This window comes from Lygodium microphyllum, chromosome 3 (assembly GCF_053477565.2).
Source record: "Lygodium microphyllum isolate KBCC chromosome 3, Lygodium_microphyllum_v1.1.10, whole genome shotgun sequence".
NCBI classification, from domain to species: Eukaryota; Viridiplantae; Streptophyta; class Polypodiopsida; order Schizaeales; family Lygodiaceae; genus Lygodium; species Lygodium microphyllum.
This window is the reverse complement of record NC_141137.1, coordinates 127,438,906-127,461,679: the sequence shown is the minus strand read 5'-3', so window position 1 is coordinate 127,461,679 and position 22,774 is coordinate 127,438,906.

Here is a 22,774-nt window from a genome sequence, read left to right as displayed (position 1 = left end):
ATTTATTATGGTCTATATTTGAGCACTTCCAGGAGTATGTTCCTCCGGACCATTCTTTCTTTCTCCACTATCAGCTGCAGAAGTTGGCCTTCTATATAAAGCTTTCAACGATGGATCTCCCTCTTCTAGAGGATGGTTGGCGTGGGGCTTAGTCTCGTGATTGCTGACAGAAGTGGTCTGTATGGTGTTTGAAGATTTTGTGATGACGGATACCATGTTGTTGTCTTACATGTATCTACGAGGTGATCTATTGATTCCAGATGAAGTAGATATGGGCTGGTATGTGGGGGATGTAGTTTTGCAAGCTGTCTTGTATATCAACTATTTGGAGTTGCGGATAGATGACATGTTCCAATGTTATGCTTCAAAAGTGGCTACTTGCCCTAACAATTCCTAGCACTCAATGATTGATTTTGTGGTCTTGAATCAACGTGAGAACACAGCTTCTACCTATGTGTAGAGAGCGCTAACCAAATGAGGGTGGATCTCCTAGCTCATCTTTCCAAAAACCATCCATTTGATTTCTCCTTTTTTGATGCCTATCAGAGAAGATTTGTTTTAGGTCCCTCTATTCCTAGCCTATTATACTATCAACAAATGGCTTATCGCTATGATACCTATCTTTCCCTTTATCAAACCAATTCAGCAACAATCTTACCTCTTCTTTTCCAACCTCAAGGTTTTTCTCAAATTCCTATATTTACCTATTGTTCTTTTATCGAAGGTCGAGCTTTTTCCCATTCTCCACCATGCCCTTCACCATCTATCCATATACCTTCTACTTTTCCTGTTTATCAATTGACACATTTCCTAACTGATTCACTTAAATTTTCAGCCACTCCTTCTTTATCTTATTCCTCCTTTTATGATTTTGCCTACCCATCTCTTCATCCTCTTTTACTTATTCCACTTCCATCTCCTACCACTTCTATTTCTCAACCCCCTCAGTTGGTTAGTGAATACGAAGGGTTTGATCAGCAGATTCCAAGAAGAAGAGGATGGAGCTGGACTGATTCTCTTACAAGACCTCTGACAAACTGTCCAATAATTCCAAGGGATTGGACAACTACCAGTCAAGCATACCAGAACTACCTTCATTTTGCTCACCAATATTCACAATCTCTAGATCCTTCAGTGAGATTGACAGCTCATTTTGCTTGGTATCTAGCATACATGCATAGGCATTCCCATAACGATCAAAAGGCCATTCCAAAGCTTTGTATGAATGTCAATGTGAACATTGACTCCCACCAGTTGGATATCCTATATTTTCATGCCCTATGTGTCTACCTAGCAGATACCTTGTTTTGCTAGAAAGGATGTGATGCCTACAGTTCTTTCAAAATCCTCTAAAGACATTTGTGGATGAATCCTTCTCCATGGATCGTTTTCGAAACCACTAAGCCTTCAAAAGAGATCACCTTCATTAATACCTTTGCAATGTATTTTGGATAATTCTTAATGATATATATCTCTCTATTTGGAGGTGTCATTCAGATGGTTGTGTTAGTGTTTGTGTGTGTTGTAATACTTGTATGTGATGAGATTGTGCTGATTGAAAATAATTTGTTCAAGAGCTCTTTTCAAGCTATTGATGGTGGATGAAAAGCCTATGGTGGAAAGCTGAAGAAAAACCTCTTATATCCTTTACGAATTTGTTATGGCTTTTAATTGATTAATCAGATGAGTTAATGAGTAACAAAATTTTCCTTTAGTAGTATTTTCTATCAGATATAGGTAATAAGTTGGGGTCGTGGTTTGGAAAGATTGTTGAAGATCGTACGGAAGATAAAATTGAGCTCTTTAATGAACTTATATTCTTCTTTTTCTTAGGTCACGAGGAACCTTCCTTTCTAAGTATGGGGATATGTTGAGAGTGGAAAAAGACTGAAATTTTGACTGATTTTTGTTGTTTTTGAGGTCTGAATGATTGATTTTTTATGGATTTAGAGTGATGTATGGTTGATAATGGAAGTGTTTGAGAGTGTTTTGGATGATATTGATTATGTTTTGGAAGATCATGATGATTCTTAGTGGAGATATGAAGCTCTGTGATGTTCTGATAGGTTCTGTTGAGGTTCTGATTGGTTTTGTATACCTTCTGTATAGCTTCTATTTTGTTCTGATTTTCTTCTATATGAAGCATGGATTGATGATTGATGAAGATTGAGGTCTTTTGGAAGCCTATTGAATAGTTTTTGATAGTTTGGAATGGTTTTAGTATGAGTTATGAGGTTCTGATGACCTTTTGTAACCCTCTGTAGACCTTCTGAAGAGCCTCTGTCTCTATATTGTAGCTGCTCTAGTATTGTACTGTACTGTTCTGTAGATCTTCTGTAAGTGTTTTGTAGAATGTATGTGTGACTTTGGGAAAGTTTTATAACTTTTGTAAAGAATGAATCTAAGTTCAAAATAGCTAAAACAAATGGAAGAAGCAGCTGCTGAAGACTGAAGAGAAGATTGAGTGACAATGACAATAGTGAGCTGTGAAAAGACACTGTAGTGGCTCTGGTGACTCTTCATATCAGACATACCTCTTGGGAGGTACATCCACGACCTAAGAAGGATTATTGAGAGTTATTATGAGAGTATTTTAGTGAGAAGATGATGTACTATTGATAGAGAGAGAGAGAGAGAGAGAGAGAGAGAGAGGAGAGCCAGAGATAGTCAATTCTATCAAAATAGTGTAACTATATATGAGAGATTGAGAAAGAGAACTATGAAGACATTGAGGATGAATACTATGTGATTGATTTCCATTAAAATATGGTGTATTCCTTTGTGTTCTTTGTTATATTGAAGGATTCTATGAAGGTGTTGAAGATTATGGTTGATTCTATCAAATCCGTGGGAGATATCTACTATGATGCTACGTGAAGATTTGTTGTTTCCTTTGTTTTGCTCGTCAAAAGAATGAAATAAAAGCTTGTTGATGTTACAAGATAGACTTTATTGCAGTAGAATCCCCTTTTTCTTGGTGTTCCTCTTGGGGCTCCACTCGCTCCCTCACTCATCAACCTTAATCCCCTTGAGCAGTCTTTCTTCCCATTTTTCTTGATTTGTGCCCTATTTGGGCATGTTCTATAGTAGCAAACCCTACGCTTTTCCAACCAATCTCTTTACCTTAACCTACTCTAAATGCAACAAGAATCGAAAGCAAATTATTGAACTGATTTCTCCTACTCTCCTATTCATCCAACCATCAAAATAACCGAAATACTTACTTGTTGTGAAGATTAAAGAACCCCAAACTTCCTACCTATCTCAAGCTCTGATTTGGGGATAAAATCCTTACTTTGGCACTCAATTTGAAGCACGCAAGTGCTCAAGCTTGAATTCGTTGGTCTTGGCAATGGAACCAAAGTGTTGGGAGCTCACACTCAACTGCCAAGGCCCTCGGACCACTTATTCATTCAAGTGTTTCAAGCGAGCACTAATGGCTACCTCTCACATAGCCGACGTGCTCTCTCTCGCTACGAGTGTAGTGAGCTTACCTCGATGCCTGAACGAGTTTCCTCCTTCCTCAAGAACACCGATAGCTCCACGACTCTTGATGCAAGCTCAAGTATCCACCTCCAATCTCCATCCTCCATAGCCGCACATGGGACAATAAAAGAGGAGAAGAGAAGAAGAAGAGAGGAGATGGTGGAGAGCTTCATCTCCTTGATCCCTCACCCTCACACACTCACTCCCTCACACTCTCACACTCCCTCTCTAAAGCACACACAAGCAAGCAAGAGGAGAGGAGAAGAGAATAAGAAGAGTCTCTTATTTCCACACACCAAAGAATGAGCTCTCATTCACTTTTGGACTTTATATACATGCCCTAAAATCCCATGGATACCCGTCCCCTTTTTTACATGACCGGCCATTGTGGCAATGCCATTTTTCCTATTCCCTTCTACTTGGCCTATTTCTTTAGTTTATGCCCGTCTACCCTTTTACAATTTGCATAGGAGGGAGCCTGGCGCTCTTTTACAAAAATTTTGGGGCGCCTTTCACTTAAAAATGCGCTTTTTCCTTTAGCTTGATTTTAGAGGCCATCCTTGCGCCTTTGCTTGTTCTCCATCCCGCTTCTTTCCTTGTCTCCATATTTTACTTCTTTTTCTTCTGTCTCAAGCTGGGGTTAACAAGAGTGTACTAGTTATACTTGTGAACAACTCATTAAGCAAGATCTTATTATACTTGAGCTCTTTCTCTCCCTCCCTCTTGTGTAGACTCTCTTGCTCTCACTATGATGTTTCAACATGATATCATAGCCATCTCTGATCCAACAAGCTTCCTTCAACCCTATTTCCCACTAAGTGCACATGAGCATGTCAATTTCTCACTATACCTCTTTATCTCCATATAGATGCCTGGCATACCCACCTCTGTTGGAGGACTTAGGGTGAACAAAAGGGAACATATTTTTCATTTCTTTCTTTTGGACAATTTCTTTCCACCTTAAGGTGCTTCAAGATGCCACAACAAACCTCAACATTGGGCAGCCTAGGAGGATGCCATTGTTGTAATTCATGAATCTGGTGCAAATTTTACAATGATTAGTTCAAATTGATGGTGCAACCTATTGAGGGCACAATCATCCAAGCCACCATAGATCTTTGTTAGTTCCCCAAGTGGGCTATCTCCACCTAAGAGGGTTTGGCAAAATTCCTTCCTTACTCACATAGAGCAAAACCCTAGCTATGGGTTGTCTAGCATCCATAGCCAAAAAGCTTCAAGCTTTCTCCTTTCAACATTAATCACCTTGTCTATAGAGTCTCTTATAGATATGGAACCTCCATCTCAAGTTCAAAGGTGCTTGGTGAACATCATTAAGCTCATGAGAAAGCTGACTTATAGACATATAATATGAGATGAGTGCTTGTAAGTACTAATGTTACATCTCAGAGTGGTGGAAGCTTCTCAATAACTTGTACATCCTGCCCAATATGCTTCTTTAATTATGATACATAAAAACCATCATGTATGCGAGTAGTTGAAGGCAATTGGAGCTTATATGCAAGCTCTCCAATCTTTTTCAACCCCAAATATGGGCCATAAAATCTGTGAGCCAACTTGTTATTTCCACCCTTAAGGGATGCATAATGAGTCTTGGGCACCTTCAAGAAGACCCAATCTCCAATATCAAACTCCATGTGCCTCCTCCTATCATCAACATAGGACTTCATGACATCTTATGCCTTTATTTTCTTTACATTGCTTCATAAGCATCTCCATTCTTTCTAAATCATCCTTCACTTTTGGATTCACATCTTCATGAAACATGCCTGAAGGAATTTGAGCCTTGTATACATAGAGTGCTTCAAAAGGAGCCATCCCAATGCTCATATGATATGTGTTATTACAGCAAAATTCAGCAAGGTGCAGCCAATTATCCCAAGATAATTGTGTGTCATGATAATAATGTCTTAAGTATACTTCCACCCATTGGTTAACCCTTTTGGTTTGACCATCGGTTTGAGGATGGTAAGCGATACTTGGGGCAAGAGTAGTGTCCATGGAAGTAAACAAACCTTTCCAAAAATTTCCCATGAATCTAGTGTCTCTATTTGACACTATCCTCAAGGGCATACCATGTAGCTTGAATACTCCTTCCATAAATTAGTCAGTTACTTGCTTTGCTGAAAATTGTATCTTGGTTGGAATAAAATGGGCTGATCTGGTAAGTTTGTCCACCACAACAAAAATGTTATTCCAAACATGCCTTGTGGTAGGGAGGCTCGTAATGAAGTCCATTGAAATATCGGTCCATTTTCCTTGTGGGATAGGCAAAGGCTGAAGGAGACCGACTGGTAATGAAGATGAATGTTTATTTTGTTGTCATTCCAAGTAATGAGAGACATACTCCTTCACATCCCGCCATAGGCCTTTCCAATAGAAACTCTTGTGCACTTTGTCAAAAGCCTTAAAGAGACCAAGATGACTAGTCAAGGGTGAAGAATGCATTTCTTGAAAGAATTTCAACCTAAAGTTGCTTTGAGGGATCAAGTAGACCTTTCCCTTGTACCATAAAAGTCCATTATGCCATTTGAAGTTTGGATATTCTTCATTCACCCCTTGCTGTAATTTTTGCATTATTGTGGTAGCATGCTTCTCCATCATACATTCCTCTTGTATGTCATTTATCCAATCTTTATATATAGTGGAGACGATAGATACATTACATGCCCACATCCTAGAGAGTGCATCCGCCACTATATTGTCTTTTCTAGCCATGTATGCTATCTCAAAATCATATGATTGAAGAGTTGCCAACCACCTTCTTTGCTTAGGAGACAAGTTGGGCTGTGAGAGGAAGTACTTCAACACCCTATGGTCACTTTTAACTTTAAAGTGACTTCCATAGAGGTAATGATGTCATTTTTTAACTACATGTAGTATAGCTAGCATCTCTTGCTCGTATACATGCATTTGCCTCTCTTTTTCATCAAATTTTTTGCTCTCGTATGCAATGACACCATGTTCTTGGGCTAAAACATTCCCCCAATCCTCTCCCACTAGCATCTGCATAGATCACAAAGACCTTAGAAAATTTGAGACAAACCAATATAGGTGCTAAAATGGGGAGTTGCTTCAGCTTATTGAAGCTTTTGTCAGCTGTTTCATCCCAAAAGAAAGCTTTTTTCTTTAACCTATCCGTCAATGGTGCAGCCACATGAGTATAATTCTTGATAAATCTTCAGTAGAAAGAAGACAAACCAAGAAAATCCCTCAATGAAGTAATATTTGTTGGAGTAGGCCAATCTTTCACACATTGGACCTTTTTCGGGTCAACCTTGATGCCATTTTCTCCAACAATATGTCCCAAGTATTCTACTTCTTTGACCATGAATGTATATTTGGTTGATTTAGCAAACAAGTTGTGACTCCTCAATATGTCAAAAACTTCTCTAACATGATGTAAATGCTCTTCTTTGTCCTTGCTATATATTAATATGTTGTCAAAGAACACGAAAACTGTCTTGAACAAAAGTGGCTGAAGTATTTTGTTCATTAAAGCTTGGAATGTGGCTGGTGCATTTGAAAGACCAAAGGGCATAAAACCATGAAATGATGCAATCCCCTCTCGGTTTTAAATACAATCTTGTATTCATTCCCCTCCTTCATGTGTATTTGGTGATATTCTTGATCACAAATCAATTTTTGAGAAGACCTTGGCATCCTTTAATTTGTCTAAGAGATCATCAATCCTTGGTATTGGATACCTATTTTTGATAGAGGCCTTGTTCGAGTCCCGATAATTGTAATATTTCCATGGGGCCATGAGACCCCCCCTTCAAAAAAATCAAGTCAAACGATTTTTTTTTGCCCCCCTATCCATGCCACTAGGTAGCTAGCGGACGGAAGGGGGGGCTATCGTGGAATGATGGCCGTGGTGAGAGTGTGTCAAGGCAATAGGGGAGCTGCAGTGAGATATCGTAGATGGAGCTACAAACATGGAGAAGATGTCGAGGATGCTGACAATGGGCACACCACTCTCCCCCTCCACCATATCCTGCATGGCGGTGGCCCACTTGGTTGCCTAGTGGAAATAAGGGGGAGGGATCCATGCCACGACATTCTCCCTCCCAAAATTCTATAAAAACCCCCCTAGGAGAGAGAGGGGCACCTCATTTTCTCTCCCCCTGCTGTTTGATTGAATGTGAGAGAAAGAGAGAGAGAGAGAGAGAGAGAGAGAGAGAGAGAGAGAGAGAGAGAGAGAGAGAGAGAGAGAGAGAGAGAGAGAATGAGGAAAGAGAGAGGCACTAAGGAACAGAGAAAGAGAGAGAGGGAGAGAGAGGAAGGGGGAAATCTCCTTAGAAGCTTTCAATCTTCCTCTCCCCCCTCTTTGCGAGGGTTCCCACGACCGTTTCCCCCCGCAAGGAGCCAACTCCTTTGTAGCCCGTGTGCATATCCGCGAAGGAAAGGCCGAACCATATGATGCCTCCCAAGTGAAGTAAGGTCCAATTGAGCATGAATCCTGCATCAACCAATGGAGCTACGAGTCAAGGAACCGTGACACTTGGTAACCAGCTCTAGTAGGAGTCTTTTAAAAAATGTAGATCGACTACATTAGGTAGGGAGGAGTATTCATGCAAAAACCCACGATAGCTAACCACCAACTAGGTTGTATTATAAAATCATGTTGGGAATTGTGTTTCAGTGCACTCTGGCATCTTATGATTTGCACAAAAGGTTACGCATTAGTGCACACTAAAATCAAGGACTTTATTGATTGTGTTCGTAGAGCATTAGATTTATGCACTAGCATTGGCATGCTTGACAGGTAAAAGAAACTGAAAAATGGGTTATTTGGTATAAACGCTAATTCAACAATCTAGAACCAGATACCATTATGATGTGAAGCCCTATGAATGGGAGGGTAAAGCATAGTCATCATTAGAAAGAAATCATACTTTTGCATCGCAAAATTTGCATAGTTAGAAAGGTAGGTGTAAAGGCTTGAATCAAGTCCATGATGATTATGAGTTTCCACAAAACAATTAAGTATCTATGGGCTATTGCAATACTAAGCCGAGTATTAGGCTCCTATAAACCTTTAAAGAGAAGTAGTTCACATTTGCATTAGGCATGATGATTTCAGGTTCCTTGCACAAAGAAAAATACAAGTCACTCTTTATGATTTTCATAAGGGCATTAAAATGAATTCCCAAGAATAGAAGAGCTGCATTGCATCATCAACTTAGGAAAGACTAGCATCTAGATTTGTGTGGCCTCATGGATAGTTTCAGTTGCACTACATGTTAGGGATTCATCTTAAAAGATAGATATAAGATGCGCATATGAATTACTAAACTTAATTGCTTGAGGCGGTTTGATAAATAAAACCCTATATGATACACAAGGCTAAGTCTTAATTAGGGTTTAACTGTAAATAAGTCAAGCTATTGTTACAAATATAGGTTGACCTAGAGACAAGTAAACCACTCGTTGGTCTCTATCCTACAACTAACTGCGATAAATCCAAAACACCCTTGGAGATATCATTTTTAACCATGATACAACTCAATGTCAATACAAGAAAACTCGAGTGTTGTATCCCCAAGACGAGAACCATGGACTAAAGGCTAGTAAATTAGGGTTGCTACCATCCAAAGACTAACGGATACAAATCCAATAGCGTAATTTCTCACTCCTATCACATAGGAATGAGGTCAAAACAAGGGTATTCTTTATCCCTCATAAGATCATGGATGATGGCAACTGTCACCAAGGCAAGAAATACCCATGAACGGTGAACACTAAGGGCTCAAAGATGGGAATTCCACCTTTCCGAGCACTCGCCTTGACTATTGTTTGTGCTTGTAAATTTAGGAACACCATCTGTGAAAGGATTGTATGACCCCAAACTCACAAAAGAAATTGGAATAATGAATCAGGTTGAATTCTTGGAGGGCACACCAAACCACCCCTAGCTGGCCACCAACCCTAGCCAAGGGGGTTCTAAATAATCATGATGGGAATATGGATCGAACCCGCTATGAGAGGTCTCTCCAAGGGTTGCTTTGAATGTAGAATGACACTTGGATGCCAGGGGGAGCTCTGGCTATAAATTATTTGCCTCTGAGTCCTACTCAAACGATCCGTGTGACTCGAGATAGATTATCGGTGCCATGTTACTAGTACAAGGGCGAAAACTTGGAGGAAATAAGATGCATCCTCACGAATTGCGGGAATTGTCCTTTTTGGACAAGATTTGTACCTCAGTAAAGACTCTAATAGAAATTTTGCGTCCAAGGAACCTGTCTAAATTGTTTTCATGTTAGTGCCATAAGTTACGCAAACGAACCTTGTTCCCTAAAAGGCTTAATTAAGGAAGCTGATTTTAAACGTTACACATAAATGTGGTAGGACCTGATTAGAAAACTAAAGAATGCCTATTGAGCGAAGCGGGTGGGCGAAACCCCCGATGGTCAGGGTGGTCTCAGAGAATTAGGAGGCTTCTCACAAGGTTTTACCGTCGTTCGACCTTTAGGTATTGTTAGGCTAGAACCCAATTCATGCCATTTTAGAGGACCGGAATGGGACTATGCCCTACAGGCAGAGAGGTTGAGCAACACATCTCTCTCGTTTTCCATTCTCTTTGAACCAAGTGCGGTATTGGTCTACTTCGGCTTGGATATCATTGCATAAAGTAGGATATCCCAGACCTGATAGTAAAATATTGTCAATAAATCTTGACCATTAAGGACCCAAGTTTCAGGTCAATCCTAGTGGATTCGGTCGTGAACGTTATGTTGCAAGGTGGAATTGAGAAACCTTAGGTGATAAACCTCATATTATTCCACGAGAGTGTCGAGTGGCATTGCCTAGGTTCGTCTTCTCTTAACAGACCGCTAAAAATGTGCCTGGAGAGCCGATAGGTAGGCATGTTACAGTTGGAATTAGAGAAAACCAATGAATAAAACAATTAGGATATGAATAAATTGAGAAGAGTGAAGTGATGTTTTCACTAGAAAATATTTTTCATTTTACTCACTTGTGGATTGTTGCCGCTTCCAAACTTATGAGGCATGGAGAAAGTTCCTTGTATTTCATATCATGTTTAGGCTATGAACTCTTCAAGTTTTCACAGACGATCCAAAATGATGGGGATCCTGGATCGAATCAACAACCCTTTACCACTGTACGTGGAAAGCCGTTGGACTTGGAGCGTAGGTTACTACTACATAGATCCAATCAACTCACCTATCTTCAAAAAAATCTGAAAAGGCTAAAATGGTTGGAAGACTTGAAGACCATCAAGTTATTCATCTTCCATGAGGCTCGTGTAAATTCGATCCTACACATCGGATGCTGGCAAGTAGAACATAATCATTATATCAATGACAAGGTGGTCAAAGTCTTGCTAGTAGATAGAATTAAATTAATGGGGTGAAATGAATGCCATGGCTATCAAAAATAGGGATTTCCTAAACTTCCATAACTTACCGCTTCCTGAGAATCCATTCCCCAAACCCGTATTACTATTATGTCCCTGTAGTTGAATCCAATAGGGAATTGTTAACCTGGCATTGATGTATCTCTTGAAAAGAAAATCATTTCAGACAATCTCTATCTATTCCCCAATAATTGTACTTGAGGCTTATGCTTCTTTATGGATAAATAAGAATTTTATGTTCATTTGATTTGTTGCATAGTATTGATGAAAAATAATCTACTCATTGGGATAAGTTGTGAAGAGATGTGTAAATGCAATCTTAACGTGAAGGTTTTAATAGGTAGCTAGATACAACCCCAAGTGCAGAACCAGAATCTTTTTTTTTGCATTAAGCCCAACGGAGGCACAAGAGAATAAGTTTCTTCTCAAACAAATTAAATCACCAGAATTTGACAAGAAAGGGAAGACTATTGAAGCTGATGCCAAAGTATGGATTGAATCCATGGAGGATTACTTTAATGTAGTAGGAACAACACTTGTAAACCAAGCTATGATTGCCAAGCTCAAGCTTACCAGTGAAGCTAGGCTCTAATGGAAGCAATGGTATAAAGACCAAGCAGTCATTGAAAGCACAATAACTTGGGATAAGCTAAAGGAAGCAGAGTAGGGGAGGTACATGCCGCTTGCATACAAAACTCAAAAGATGAATGAGTTCTTCAAGTTGAAACAGTTGGGCATGTCTCTGGAGGCATACTACTCGAGATTTGTCTCCTTGCTAAAATACACCTTGATAATGAGTATTTCCCAACAGGTCTTGAAGTTTTATGATGGGCTGAACCCACCAATGAACACTCTATTGGAATCAATGCATCCTTCAGATTTGCAAGATGCATTGATAAGGGCGGGACCTATTACCCAAGAAGTCCATCCAAAGTCCAGGAATAATAGACCTTGGTCTCACAAAGACCAAAATCTGGGGATGTTGAAAACTCAATTTAAAAGGGTGCAAGGACAAAGGCAAGGCCAACAGAAGAAGTCAAGAGCAAACGTAATCAATGACTTTGTCCCCACTCAAAGAAATGATCAGAGCTTGTGATGTTTTCACTGCAATGAGCCTGGGCCCTTCAAAAGGAAATTTCCCAAACTTGGCGGAGATCGTCGTCAAGGAAAATTTAGTGACCAAGCCAGGGCTACTCGTGGCCACAGTCATGCAGCAATGGGAAGGGCAAAAACTTCCAATATCACCACTAAGGGAATCAACAAAGAAGAAGACCCATCCATGGAAGCTTAGATTGAGAGGGCATCCGTTCATGCCACTCTCCATAAAAAGGGGCCAAATCTCCAATTCTCGGTGATCCAAACATTATTGGATTACTAAGGTAAGAAATTCAAAACCCTCATGGACTGGCAACACTCATTCTTTCATTTCACCAGCTTGTGCAAGAAGGTTAGGGATAGCCACTGTAGCTGCATCCACTTTACTTGTCGAACTAGCAAATGGGCGAGAAATCACTTACACTAAACAAACTGCTAAGGTGGAATTCCTACTTAGAAATGAGCCCACATTTGTTAGGTTCAAGGTAATGAATCTAGGAGTCCATGAGTGCATTCTCAGGATGGATTGGCTAATCCCCAACAATGCTCGCATCCATTGTGGGAAAGGACAAGTCTCCTTTCGGAATCCTAAGGGTGAGCAGGTGACAACTCAAGGAGAAGTAGGTAAACCAAAGATCCAGCTAGCTAAGGCAACGCGAATAGCTCAAGGAATAAGAAAAGGATTACCCGTCTATCTGATCAAGCTAAACAAATCGGAACAAGTAGAGGACACCAATGAAGAACCATCATGGTTAAAAGAGTATGCAAATGTGTTTTCAGAAGAATTGACTGAATTACCACTACCTAGGGAAGTGGATCATGAGATTAAGCTAATGCAAGGAGCTGCACCGATTGCGAAAAGACCCTACAAGATGTCCATTCCTGAAGCTATTGATTTAAGAGAACAACTCAAGAAACTATTGGACCAAGGGTACATACTCCCCAGCAGTTCTCCTTGGGGGTCTCTAGTCTTGTTCCAAAAAAAGAAGGATGGTACACTTCACCTTTGCATCAATTATAAAGGGCTGAACCAAGTAACCATCAAGAATAAATATCCTATCCTAAGGATAGACGAGTTACTTGATCGATTGCATGGAGTAAAAATCTTCTCCAAGATTGATTTGAGGTCAGGATACTACCAAATCCGTGTCAAAGAAGAGGATATTCCTAAAACGGCATTCAACACCAGACATGGTCATTTTGAATTCACGGTAATGTCTTTTGGATTGACTAATGCCCTTGACTAATGCCCATGCCACCTTTAACAAGCTAATGCAGGACATTTTTAGACCATATCTCGATGATTTTGTGCTCATCTTCTTTGATGATACCTTGGTTTATTTCAAGGAAGAGGAGGATCATGAATCCCAAGTTTGCATCATCCTTAAGACCATGAGGACTCATAAGCTTGATGCTAAGAAGAAAAAGTGTGTCTTCCTCAAGAGGCGGATTGAATATCTTGGATTTAGTGTGTCAAATGAAGGAATCTCTATAGATCCTACAAAGGTTAAGGATGTCTAAGAGTGGCCTCCACCAACTACTATTAAAGAAGTGTATAGCTTTCTTGGATTAATAGGATGGTACAGGTTCTTCATTAAGGACTATGTCTTAATCACAACATCCCTCACAAATTTGCTGAAAAAGCAGGTTGCCATAGTGTGGATGCCCATCGAACAATCAAGTTTTCATCAACTCAAGTATAGCTTGGTGACAGCACCAATTCTAAAGCTCCCTGACTCGAGCAAGGAATTTGAAGTTGTCACGGATGCTAGCTCACTTGCACTAGGCTGTGTACTAATGCAAGAAGGTCATCCTATAGCCTATTCCTCAAGGAAGCTAAAAACTCATGAAATGAATTATGCCACCCATGACCTGAAGCTGCTAGTAGTTATTCATGCTCTCAAACTTTGGCGACATTACTTTCTTGGTAACAAGTTCTCTTTGGTCATGGACCATAAGAGCCTCAAATGGATCTTCACACAAACTGACCTCAATATGAGGCAACGTCATTGGATTGAGGTTCTCCAAGAATATGACTTTGAGATCAGATATCAACCCGATAAAGAGAATGTGGTCGCTAATGCCTTAAGTCGCAAGGATTTCCTCAACTATCTTATCATGGTGGAACCCTCAATGGCGAAATCATTGGAAACTATGGTGTCAATACCTAGCAACCCTATCCTTGAACTAGCTAAGGAAGAAGCTAACCATGACCTAGAATATCTAAAGATGATGAAATAGATTTTGGAAAATGACCAAAACCCCAAACTTAAGGTCAAGTATCAAGATTTTTTTGTCAATGAGGGACTTGTCTATTTCAGGACAAGATTATGCATACCCTCAAGCAAGAAACTCAAACAGAGAATACTTTGGGAAGCACATGACTCCCCTTTTTCAGGCCATCCCGGTTATGTCAAGACCCTCAACATGGTCAGAAAGAGCTATGATTGGGAAAGGCTTAAAGAAGACGTACTCAAATATTTCACGGAATGTTTGTCTTGCTAGTGCATCAAGGCAGAATATATCAAGATGCCTAGGAAGCTATAACCTCTTGACATTCCCCAAATGAAGTGGGAATTTATTAGCATGGACTTTGTTGTCGGGTGATCCTCAGTTCAAGGAGGATACAATTCAATTATGGTTATAGTAGACATGCTCACCAAGATTGCACACCTCATTCCAGTCAAGGCAAACTATTATAAAGCTTTAGATATTGCCAGACTATTCATCAAGGAGATATTCAAGCTCCATGGGTTGCCTAGAAGGATCATTAGTGACCTTGATTCCCTCTTCACATCTCACTTCTAGAGAGGGATATTCGAGGCCATCGAAACTCAACTCTATTTCAGTACAGCCTATCACCCTCAAATTGATGGCCAAACAAAGAGGGTCAACCAAGCCATTGAAGATATTCTTAGAGCATATTGCTATCTTGAACCCAGAAAGTGGATCCAATATCTACCATTGGTAGAGTTTGCCTATAATTCTTCCTACCAACAAAGCATTCAAATGGCACCTTTTCAAGCATTGTATGGGCATGACTATCGTACTCCATTGAACTTTTCATATCCTATCTTAAGGGTAGAAGCTTCCAAGAAAATGCTTGAGGAAATGGATGAGCAGGTCAAGGCCATCACACAAGACATTAGAGCCACCAAGGATAGGCAAAAAGCCTATGCATATCTAAATAGACAAGAGCGACTCTTCAATGAGGGAGATATAGTTTTTATCCGTGTACAACCCAATAAGAGTTCCTTATCAATGGGAGAATTTAAGAAACTGAGGCCAATGCCTACAAAATCCAACTCCCTGAGAACGTAAAGGTTTGCAATGTATTCCATGTTAGCCTACTAAAGAAATATGTCCAATCCTAGCCATGTGCTTAATGATCAACAATTTGTAATGCCAAGCCAAGGAGTCCTTGAGCTCTGGCCGGATAGAATCCTAGACATTCAAGAAAAGAGATTAAGGAGTAGAACCCTCAAAGAGTACCTCATCCAGTGGAAGGACTATCCAGAAGAAGATGCTACATGGATTGATGAGAGTACTCTCAACCAACAAAATAAGGGGGGGCTCCATGCCACAACATTCTCCCCCCCCCCCCCCAAAAAATGCTATAAAATCCCCCTAGTAGGAGAGAGAGGGGCACCTCATTTTCTCTCCCCCCACTGTCCGATTGAATGTGTGTGTGTGTGTGTGTGTGTGTGTGTGTGTGTGTGTGAGAGAGAGAGAGAGAGAGAGAGAGAGAGAGAGAGAGAAAGGGGAGAATCTCCCTATAAGCTTTTAATCTTCCTCTCCCCCCTCTTTGAGAGAGAGGGTTCCCACGGTCGTTTCCCCCCACAAGGAGCCAACTCCTTTGTAGCCCGTGTGCGTATTTGGGAAGGAAAGGTTGAGCTATACGATGCCTCCCAAGTGAAGTAAGGTCCAGTCGAGCATGAATCCCACATCAATCGATGGAGCTACGGGTTAAGGAATCACGACACTTGGTAACCAGGTGTGTTCCATAAATCTTACTCTGGTAGGAATCTTTTAAAAAATGTAGATCGACTACATTGGGTAGGGAGGAGTATTCATGCAAAAATCCACGATAGCTAACCACCAACTAGGTTGTATTATAAAATCATGTTGGGAATTGTGTTTTATTGCACTCTGGCATCTTATAGAGCGAATAATTTGCACAAAAGATTACACATTAGTGCACACTAAAATCAAGGACTTTATTGATTGTGTTCGTAGAGCATTATATTTATGCACTACCATTGGCATGCTTGAGAGGTAAAAGAAACTGAAAAATGGGTTATTTGGTATAAACACTAATTCAACAATCTAGAACCAGGTACCATTATGATGTGAAGCCCTATGAATGGGATGGTAAAGCATAGTCATCATTAGAAAGAAATCATACTTTTGCATCGCAAAATTTGCATAATTAGAAAGGTAGGTATAAAGGCTTGAATCAAGTCCATGATGATTATGAGTTTCCACAAAACGGTTAAGTATCTATGGGCTATTGCAATACTAAGCCGAGTATTACGCTTCTATAAACCTTTAAAGAGAGGTAGCTCACATTTGCATTAGGCATGATGATTTCAGGTTCCTTGCACAAAGGAAAATACAAGTCACTCTTTATTATTTGCATAAGGGCATTAAAATGAATTCCCAAGAATAGAAGAGCCGCATTGCATCATCAACTTAGGAAAGACTAGCATCTAGATTTGTGTGGCATCGTGGATAGTTTCAGTTGCACTACATGTTAGGGATTCATCTTAAAAGATAGATATAAGATGTGCATATGAATTTCTAAACTTAATTGTTTGAGGCAGTTTGATAAATGAAACCCTATATGATACATAAGACTAAGTCTTAATTAGGGATTAATTATAAATAAGTCAAGCTATTGTTACAAACATAGGTTGACCTGGAGACAAGTAAACCACTCATTGGTCTCTATCCTACAACTACCCATGGTAAATCCAAAACACCCTTGGAGATATCACCTTTAACCATGATACAACTTGATGTCAATACAAGAAAACTCGAGTGTCATATTCCCAAGAGAAGAACCCTAGACTAAAGGCTAGCAAATTAGGTCCGCTACCATCCAAAGACTAACAGATACAAATCCAATAGCATAATTGCTCACTCCAATAACATAGGAATGAGGTCAGAACAAGGGTATTCTTTATCCCTCAGAAGATCATGGCACTATCGCCAAGGCAAAAAAGACCCAAGAAGGGTGAACGCTAAGCGCTCAAAGATGGGAATTCCACCTTAGCAGATGCCCGGGCACTCACCTTCACTATTATTTGTGCTTGTAAATTTAGGAACACCTTCTGTGAAAGGATTATATGACCCCAAACTCACAATAGAAATTGGAATAATGAATCAGGTTGAATTCTTGGAGGGTGTGCCAAACCACCCCTAGCTAGCTGCCAACCCTAGCCAAGGGGGTTCTAAATAACAGTGACGGGAACGTGGACCGAACCCGCTACAAGAGGTCTCTCCGTGGGTTGGTTTGAATGTAGGACGCTTGGATGCCAAGGGGGTTCTGGATGTAAATTCCTTGCCTCTGGGTCCTACTCAAATGATCTGCGTGACTCGAGATAGATTCTCGAGGCCCTCTTACTAGTACAAGGGTGAAAACTTGGAGGAAATAAAATGTGCCCTCAGGGATTGTGGGAATCGTTCTTTTTGGACAAGATTTGTACCTCAGTAAAGATTCTAATATAAAGTTTGCTTCTAAGGAACCTATCTGAACTGTTTTTGTGTTAGTGCCATAAGTTATGCAAACGAACCTTGTTCCCTAAAAAAAGGCTTAATTAAGGAAGCTTATTTTAAACGTTATACATAAATGTGGTAGGACCTAATTAGAAAACTAAAGAACGCCTATTGAGGGAAGCGAGTAGGCAGAACCCCCGACGAGTACGACAGGGTGGTCTCAGAGAACTAGGAGGCTTTTCACAAGGTTTTATCGTCGTTTGATCTTTAAGTATTGTTAGATTAGAACTCGATTCATGCCATTTTAGAGGACTAGAATGGGGCTATGCCTACCCTATGGGCAAAGAGGTTGAGCGGCACATCCCTCTCATTTCCCATTCTCTTTGAACCAAGTGTGGTATGGGTCTGCTTCGGCTTGGGTATCGTTGCGTAAAGTAGGATATCCAAGACCCGACGTTAAAATGCTATTAGGAGATCTTGACCATTAAGGACCCAAGTTTCAAGTCGATCCTAGTGGGTTCGGCCATGAACGTTCTGTTGCAAGGTGGACTTGAGAAACCCTAGGCGATAAACCCTGTAACATTCCACATGAGTGCCATGTAGTGTCTCCTGGGTTCGTCCCTTGATGGACTACTATAAATGCGCTTGGACAGTCAATAGGCGGGCACATTACAATAATCTATGCACATGTGGAATGAACCATCCTTCTTCTTGACTAAGAGAACGGGAGAAGCAAAGGGAGATTGACTTAGTTGTATAAGACCCATTTCAAGTAGCTCCTTTACTTGGCGCTCAACTTCTTCTCTTTCCACCTTTGAAAGGCAATGTGGAGGCTTATTTATAGGCTTGGTATTTGGAAGCAAGTTAATGGGGTGATCCACTTCACACTTTGGAGGAAGAGAGGAAGGTGTCTAAAATAAATCATCATACTCTTCCAACAATTTACAAAGACAAGGATCCATATCTTTTGAAAGAATAGAGGGCTGATCCTCATTAATCTTTGGTAATAAGAGAAGGGCAACTATACATGCCTTTGCATTGATCTCTCTCTTAATCTTTTTGGGGCTGATTACCTCTAGCTTCTTCTTCTCAATCCCTTGAAGAATAACTTGATGTCCATGCCATTGAAATTCTATTTGCAGAACCTATTCAAATCCATGGCAAACCTACCAATCCTTGTCAGCCAATTGTAGCCAACTATAACATCAATGGGACCCATCTCCAAGGCAATAAGACTCCCCGAAGTGGTACAAGATGACTATAAAGTGATGGGAACATTAGAATAAATCTGATTACTGCTCTCATAAGCTCCATTTTCCACTTGGATTCTTAGTGATGAAGGCATTTCTTGAGTGTACAACTTCAGCCCCTGTGTATTAACAAAGCTATGTGTACTCCCGGTGTCGATAAGAATATGAGCAATTCTTCCATTAATGTAGCCTTTAAGGCATATTGTATTGTCCCCTTTGGAACCATTCCATGCACCAGGGGAGATAGAACAAAGCTTCAATGAATCCAAATTTGTCCAAGGATCATCCATGTAGTAACCACCTAGGTAAAACCATCCATAGGGTCATAAAATTCTTCGTGGCAATCATCATCATGGACATGCATCTCCTCAAGAGTAGGTAAGCACTCAAACTGAGATAGATCGCTTTCATTTGTCTCAACATCCAATTCCTCTTCAAAGATCATGCTCACTTTGACATTCTTGGCTTTGCATTTTGTCTTGTGGTTGGGAGACCATTTCTCCCCACATTTGAAGCATAGACCTTTTGCATACAAGTCCCTCAGCTTGTCATTAAACACATGCTTTCCTTGCACCATAGGAGTTGAGTGTTTGCCACCTATTTCAGTCCTCTTTCCATCTGATCTATTTTCAACATTAAATTTGAAATTATTACCCTATTTTGATATATATACAGAAGGAAATGTAGGAATTTTATTGTAGGTATTTGTTGGCTTTCCTCCTTGCCAAAATTCAATATTTGTTTGCCCACAATTTGTAGCTACTCTAGTGGATTGGTTTGGCTGAAAATATTGACATGTTCTTTGCTAAAAACTCTTATACGTTTTACCATACCTTTTAGCTAATTGTATGGCAATTTGTAAAGAAGATGGTTTCATAGCTCACACTTCCGAAGATAGAGAAGATTCTAGCCCAAATATATACTTATTTAGATTAGCATTGTCAGATACTCCATCCACATACATGGAGAAGTTAAGGAATTGATTAGAATAATCTCTAACTGATAATCTCCTTTGCTCAAGAGCATACCACTTCTTCTCTAAATTCTCTTTTTCAATAGGAGACATGAAAACTTTGATCATTGCCCTCTTTAATGCATCCCATGTCAAGAATTCATTACCAGTCCTTGATATGTACTGCCATACCAAGTGTGTGCATATCCCTCCAAATGTAGGATTGCAAATTTAATATTGGCATTCTCGGGTCTAGGATACAAAGAGAAATACATCTCAATCTTTTCAAACCATTCTTCTAATTCGATAGGGGATGGATTTTCACCCTTGAAATCAGAAATGGTTATTTTCTCCTTGTATTCCCGCTCATATTGATGAGATTGGCCATTATTGTGTTGATGTCCATTAAAGTTTGGACTAAAAGAATTTTGCTTTTGAACATCGTTACTAGATGTTCCATGAACATATGGTTGTTGCTATCTATGAGTATGTACAAACCCATTTGGCTTATTAAATTTTCCTTGTGGTGGAAAGAAAGAGTTGCCAACAACATGAGGTTGTCCATAGACTTGATGTCCATACATTGGAGAGTGTATATTTGAAGTGGCATTCATTGGTGGTTGTTGTCCACTTATTTGATGAGGCCAAAACTGATTTGAATAAGGGCCTTATTTAGAGGGCTGATTATTTACATGATTATTGTTGACTTGATGTTGCTGTCCAAAAGATTTTTGAGTTGAATTCACATGACCATGTCCATTGTAATGGTGCCTCCCATGAGAATTATTACCTCCACTTTCTTAACCATGATAAGACCTTTGTTCTTCAACTTTCTCTTCATGTGTCAGTTTTGGAATAGTAGGTGCATGTCCATAAAAAGACTTGTAAAAAGGATGGCATCCATGTGTATCATCATCAAGCCTTAAGTTAGCATGAGTCTTATCTTCCAAATCTTGTCCATGAGGGCTAGTGTAGGTCTTGGGTTGATTTAGGGGCTGAAATTGAGGTTGAAAATGAGTGGCCTGAGCTCTTGATGCCTCTCCAACTTCATAATGTCCAACAACCTTGGGAGTTGTGGTCTTTGGCTGCTCTTCAACAATGGGAGGACTTTGAGCATTTGGAATTGCTATAGGTAATATCCTCTCACTGAAAATAGCAATGAGCTTGTCAATGCCTGACTTCATGTCCTTTATGTAATTGGAGAGTTGTTGAAAACTGTTAGAATCAATAGAGACATGAGTAGTGCCAACCCCATTCACTTGATTGTTTATTGTAGCATGTGTTGAATTAATCTCTAGCCCTTCATTATCATGGTTCTCATGGTAAATACCCTCTTGTGAAGCTTCACTCTCTTTATCCAATTGATAGTCCCTTAATCCTTCACTAATGGTGTCCATAATGGGGTCCTCTCTTTTATTTTTAGCCATAGGTGACATCCTGCCCTAGATGTACAACAGAAGAAAAACTCAAATATATTGAGCTCAAATGATCCAAAAGACTAACCTTTTTGTCTTAGGATGTCCCCTTTCAGATGAGCTATCAAGTATTGAAAATGGTTGAGTACAAAAAATTCTATAAGCAATTTATTGTAGCTATCTGGAATTTCTTGCAACCTAGAAATGCTCTGTTTTTGTCATTTAATGACTTGTACCATCAATTTCATGCATGTACCAACTATGTAGACCTGCAAAGGACCATACAACTGCAAAACTGAGAATAACCTCTACAAGAAATAAAATGATTGAATAATCCCATTGTCGATTGCAAGATAAGAATCCAATCAATGAGACCTTGTTTGCATACCCTATTCCAACTCTTTAATGCTAACCCAAATACTAGAAGTAACATTCATCTTGCTCAGCATAGCTCTGTCCCAATTTGCCAATTGCATTGCATTATGTTGTCATACATTTACCTTATTCAATGGATACCATGCATTAGTCATTACACCATGTAACCAGTGCCAATTACATCATACTATAGGCTGAATTATTGTGCCTTTGAAGTGGTACCTACACCCAAACTTTAAATGCGTTGGGATCCGAGAAACTTGAGGGGTGTGCAAATTTCTCTCTCAAGCCAGGTTGTGCTTCCCTTTAGGGTCTTCATCCCAATAGGGGAGGGTCACCTCTCTTTTGTCCTACTAACTCACCCGGCATTCACTTTTCCTTATGGGTATAGACATGGTAGATTGATGCTAGGCTAAGAAGATAGCATGAAATGCATGTATTGAAAGGAATTTGATTGCCATTTCATGATATGCAAGAACTTGGATGGAATTGGGTTGAAAATTGAAATGGGGATAGGTAAGAAATACTTGCAGTAGTGACTCACTAGTTTACAATTTTTATTTCACTTACCATTGGGCAAAATTTTCATTCATGGAAATTATACAAGAGGCAAATAATTCAATGTTAGGGTTAGGGAAAAATGGATGAGAATTAGAGGTATCAACAGTGATTATTTCAGTGAATGAAAGTGATCAAATAGTGATTAATCACTAAGGTAGCTCAATGGATTATTCATGAAATGCATTTGAGAAAATGATTGGAATTCTTAATCACTTTAATCCCTCTTCCATCAATTGGATTAGGTCAGTAATTGGATTAAAAAGGGAGAGATTAAAGATGATTGAAAGTACCTCTTATGCTTGTATGTGAAGAGTGTAGTTGAAGAAGATATCTCTCACAAAAATGACTTGTCTTCAGCTTCAAATGATCCAAGAAATTCCCAATTTAAGCTTGCTTCAATATGGAATAAGCTCTCAGCTTCATACTCTTCTCCTATGAGCTCCATTGTTGCTCCAATGCTTCAAGTATGGTTGATGAAGGTAAATTATATAAACATTTAAATCAAGAAATATTGAGGGTT